We start from the raw sequence: 5,511 nt of genomic DNA, 5'->3' as shown, positions 1-5,511 counted from the left end.
GCTGTTGTGCATGTGAGGCAGGGCCGCCTGACAGGGCTGGAATCTCGCCTAGTGACAGTTGTTTACAGTTGCAGTGAAGCCTGTACTGAAAACAAGGAAACTGAAAGCTACAACATGGTGCTTTTCTTGATTTTAATTTTGCAAGGATCTTGTACCCTTGAGGAAATATGCTAAACAAATATTTTTGAAGGACTTTTGTCTTTTCCCTCCGCTCTATTTCCACCTGGAAGCCACCATCTATTTCTGGTGTCCGTTTCTACTAGCTGTCACTCAAGCTGCCTTGACTTATCTGGGGTCAGAGAAGGTATGTGTGAGGTAAAGGAGAAATAAACTCCCTCCATGGCAGCTGGCTTTGAACCTGAATGACACAGGTTGAAGAAGGGACGGGGCTGTTGGTCCAATGCCTGCAGCCTTAGACGATCACAGAGCAGGGGAAGCCGGTGTCACTGCTCCTGGCGGTAGATGATGTAGCTTGCTGGAGTTGGCTACACTTGCTTTGTGTGAAGACTGAGAAGGGAAGTTGTTCAGTACTCACTGAAGTCCTTCCAAACAAAGCTGCAGCCCAGGGATTAAATGTGCGATTCCTTCTGAAATTCCAACCTCAGTGGCTTTCACTCTCCTTCACTCCACTAGACACAGTGAATGAGTCTCAGTTTGACTTTCATCTTTGCTAATTTGTCTTAAATCAATTTTTGATTGAGTCATTAGTTATTAACGTCACTGCAATTTTCCCCTGCTGTTGGGATTCCAGTTTGGAACAAAGAGCTCTATCCCACATTTGTGTGAAAGTGTTTGAGCGTTTGGTCTTTGAACAAACACATGTGTACAGGAAGGATGAACTCTGAAGTATTGCGAATAAGAACCCAGGCATAGATAATGATTTGAAAATAGCCTCCTCATTTGTGTGTGTTGCGGGTTTGGAAAATAATTTATCTTGGGTTATACAAACCATGTTTTTTTTTCAGCTCATTTCACAAAAGAGGAGCTGCCAAAAACAAATTCCCACAGCAAGGAGATCTTCGTAAAAGCAGTGCCTTTGTCCACCCAGCACTTTCGATGCTACTGCTGGTTGCTTTTGTTGTGGCGGTTGTGGTGGTGAAAGAAACTGAATCCTTTTATTCTGTAGATTGGCACAGATGTAGAAAGGGTGACTTTTAATTTATCTGTGATGCAATGAGCCTCTGTATTGTTGGACACCTGCTCGGTATGGCATGCTCTTGCCAATGTAAGGATGAAGCAGACATGATCTTGCCTGCAGAGTGTTGTAGACTTATAGTAGTGGGGGAGGAGAGGGTCTGTGACTGACGTCATTGTTAGCCTAGCCTGTGTTAGCCTAGCCTGGTTAGGAAGCACTAAACCACACAGCACTGGCTAGGTGTGCAGGAGTGACTCGGAAGGCCCCAGTCACACGAGGTTGGAGTCATTGGAGGACGCTTCTGGAATGGAATTGTGCAAGCAATGGTTTGTCAAGAGCGGATTGGTTTTCCAGAACAATCTCTCCCTTTTCAAAGAGAGAATTGGAGACTCTGGATAAAGTGTGCTACGCTGTTTAAACACACACACAAAGCATTCTCTTTAGTCTGTCTTGGCCACACATGGGAGAGCGGTCCAGACTCCCCTGTTTCAGTAGGAGGATAGTTGATCCTTGCGTGGTCCCATGATTCCCACAGCCAGGCCCCTGTAACCCCAACTGGGGAGTTGCCAGTTTTGGCAGATATAACTACTGATGAGTGAATAGTTAACCACAAATGTCATTTTTTGCACATGGACAAATCTGCAAATTATTTTTAAAACACAGGTTCTGCAGGACCCTTTGGAGTATTTTCAGCAATGAAAATTCATTTTTTTTAAGCTATGGTTCAGGAAGCACTAAATTTAGAACCAATACTGTATATTCGGTTCAGAATTGTAATTTGGTTCCTTCTGTCTCAAAGCAGTGAGTCCCCATGCTCAGCTTCTAGGGGAGGCAGAGACAGTATTCACATTGGCTGCTGTGGCCAAGCTGGCCTCTTCCTAGGGGGCTTACAAGGTGGTTAGTTCACACCTCTCAATGTGTAATGGGTAGAGGTAGCATCTGGGGATCTTACTAAATGCAAGGTCTGGATTGGGAATTTGGTGACAAGCTGTAAGGTGAGACCTTGCTGCCTCTCCCTGGCACACAGAACAGAACAGACAAGAGATGAGGACTCGTGGAGGGAGGTCATGGTAGGAATGCTTAGTGGGAATTCTTATGCACCCCAAACAGAACTGTTGGATTTAGATCTAGCTTTCCAAATCATTCTTTGGAAAACAGCCTGCCCAATTAGCCACTGTGGTCTGTTTCTCATTTGTTAAATTGCTATGGAAATGCCAGCTTGCCCTGGATACATCAGCATTGCACTCTGACTGTGCGGTCTTAGGTAGCTTGTTCAGGATCACAGCTTTAGAAGCCACACCTTCCTTGCCTGTGTAATATTTTTTTGCTCACCAGTGCGACAAAGAATGCATTCCAGTCATTACCTGGGACCTGGGGGAGTGGTGCTGCGCCATTGCGGGTGCCCACACCCCTCTCATGCCCCGATGGAAGTCTGTGCTGGCGAAGGGCTTCCTCCTTCAGTCATGGGCTCCTTTGGTTTGCTTCTTCTCTTGTACATTTTTGCCCTTGGCTTCTACTTACCTGTTTGGTTTCTTGCTTCCCGCTGTTGGACATACATATCTGGGCCATGTTCGGGGGGAGTGAGGCAGAAAGCGAAAGGGTAAGGGGACAGCTTGCTACCCCTGTGGTAACAGCCCTCTTACATGCTGCTCGAGCCTGACTTGAGCGTGGAAGGCAGGAGCTGCATGTCTAAGTGTGTGTACACCAAGATCTCAGTGATGTTAGTATGACTGCAAGAAGAAAAAGTAGAAAAAGGAAGAAGATGCTTTGTAGTTAGCAGTTGCCTCTGGTAGGAAAAAAAAAAATCAGTTTCAAGTTTTCCTCTTCCTTTGATAACCATTTAGAGTTTTAGATATTCTCTACATGTGTATTTTACTTTAATGATAAGAATCTTTAAATTTGAATAGACTCTGTTTTATTTCTCTGCTCTGTATATATCTGCTCTAGTTCCTGGTCTCGAGTCGTTTGGCATTGGTACAATAGAGCCAATCTCTGAGTGTGTGCTGTCTGCCAGGACCTGCGTCTAATTGCTTACACATACAAGCTCTCACGTGTAGCTCGGTAGAAGGCACAACTGCGTAATGGGGAGAGAACTTTCTAATACGGGATTTCTCTTCTTTCCACTGTCTATGCCTTCCATCCTGCTTCCTCTGTGTAGTCTTCCACCTCTTGGAAATCTGATGGAAACCAATTTCCAACCATTGCTTTTCCTGCTAGCTCTTCCAGCTACCTCTTTCCCTCTGTAAAAGGTTTAGAACTGGCTGCTCCACGTTCAAACATTACACCTCACCAGTAACCACAATGAGAACACATGTTCAGCTGTGTCTCTGTCAAAGGAGACATCCAGGACCCTTGTTTGTAATGAAGTATCCCTCCTCACAGGTAACCTTAATGTTTCTTATTACAATGAGAATCGTTTAAAATGAGATGCTGTATCTCTTTGGTTAACTACCTGGCTCACCTTATCCTGCCCTGGAGGACTGGAGGAGGTCACGAACTCTGTCCTAGGCCAGCTGATTTCCCAGTCTGTGACATTTCCTCAGTTTATTGATTGATTGAAGTGAGCCAAGAGCCTTTACTTGAGGATGCTTTTGCCTTTTCAAATGTGTATGGGAAGATATGGGATGATAGTATTTTCCTCAATTCAATTTGGTACTGATGCACTTTTTATTATGTTTAAAGGCAGATATAAAAAGAAATGGACTACATATGCATCTTGTAATTTATTCCCGTTAAAGATTGTTGGAATTGTGCATCCCTTGAGCATGGATGGTATGGTGTTGAGCGGTAAGGTCTTCTTCATTTGAGAACTGCACAGACCCGCAGAGTTTATGGGAAAATCAGCAACAATGGTACAGTGGAAAGAACTGGTACATCGAGGCTTGTGGAGCGCTCTGACGGGCTGCGTTGCTTATCCTTGTAAGAAGGGTGTTGTGAGCTCTGAGTCAGCCAACCCCGACATGTGACCCTGCCAAGATTCCCTTCCCATAATGTACCTGTCCTGTGTCCTCCATGTCTAAGGGAACTACCCGGCGTCACCTGGGTACCTGTTAGAAATGCCAGTTTGTGTGCTTTCCCCAGACCTACTGAGCAAACGCTCTGAGCAGAGCAGTCTGTGCTCTGTAAACCTTCCAGAGGCATCAGATACAGGCTGACATCTGAGAGCTACTTTGCAGGGGGGTCAGGCAAAATACCTTCCCCTACAGCCCTCACTCAGTTCCATAAAAGAAATGGAACACTTGACGAGTGTGTGTGTCATCCCTGCACAGGGGTCATGTCAATCTTTGTGTCATTCCAGTTTTAGCATATGCTAAAGTGTGTTTGCTCAGTTGAGAAGTTCAGAGCCCATGCTGATCCCGGCTTCTCCTGGGTTCCTGCTGGTTCAGGATGAGGCTTGCATGTATGGATGTGTGCACTCAGAACAGCCCCAGGAGTGTGCTGGTTCCCAGTGTTAGCACACCTCAGGATGTGGAGCCAGTAATGGAGAAAGGGAGCTCACGGTCTTCGGTGGAATGCTGTATGCGGGAACAGGTGGGAAACGTGATGGAGAGTGGTCCTGCTGTGAACCTCTACAAGCCTGCTCTGCGTTCGCTTGTGCGGGCATCAGGTGCCAATGTGTTCTTCGTGCTTTCTTGGACAAACACGAACTCTAAAGCATTTCTTCCTGTTGACCCTGAAACACCTTGCGACAGAATTAGTAAAGGCATCTGCCTTGAGAGTTGGAACACTTTCCTCTCGCCTCCTGTGTGTGTCATGAATAGCTTGTGTCTGTAAAGGGTAGAACTAAACCCAACAATTGCACAGTTCCACTCTGGCTGCTTGTGGGCAAGGCTGACAGAACCCTGCCTTAGGAAAAGCTCTTGTAACTGAGACGTTTCTGCTGAAGAAAACACTGCCCTTCCTGGCTCTCTGGGATTCGGGGGTGCCCTGAAATGGAAATAATTTCTTCTAAAACTTGTAGCATAGGGACTCAGTACCCAAAGAGTTACAATTTGTTAAGGTGATGATTGTATTATTTAAAAATCTTGAAGTGAATTGACCAGAGAAAGGATTTCTGTTGGGGGATTTAAATCTGTGGTTTGAAGAAGGTTTCTGAGGAAGAAAACCTTAAGGAGAAGAAGTGGAAGGAGATTTGCAGGGTGACAAGGTGAAGAAGAACCTGAGGGCTCCTTGAAACTCAGCCAGCTCCCACAAACAACTTCTGGCAAAAGAAAATGCCTTTTGCCTTCCTTTTGCTGTCTTCCACAGTGGGAGTAACTTTGAATTTCAGAAACTGTGTTTCAGTTGGCATTTTTTTCTTTGTATTTGTTTAGCAGCATAAAAAATAGGAAGTATGCTGAAATATTTATTTGGAAGAGCAGACCACTTTACCCAAA

General features: G+C 45.3%; 1 pseudogene; it reads right to left on the bottom strand.

Annotated features, from left to right (window-relative positions):
- Positions 1 to 4,359: 4,359 nt before the first annotated feature.
- Positions 4,360 to 4,460, bottom strand: LOC118760346 (U6 spliceosomal RNA; annotated as a pseudogene).
- Between the last annotated feature and the right edge of the window lie 1,051 nt (positions 4,461 to 5,511).

Source organism: Ochotona princeps, chromosome 21, assembly GCF_030435755.1.
Source record: "Ochotona princeps isolate mOchPri1 chromosome 21, mOchPri1.hap1, whole genome shotgun sequence".
In the NCBI taxonomy this organism is placed as follows: Eukaryota; Metazoa; Chordata; class Mammalia; order Lagomorpha; family Ochotonidae; genus Ochotona; species Ochotona princeps.
This window is presented reverse-complemented; position numbering and strand designations above follow the sequence as displayed.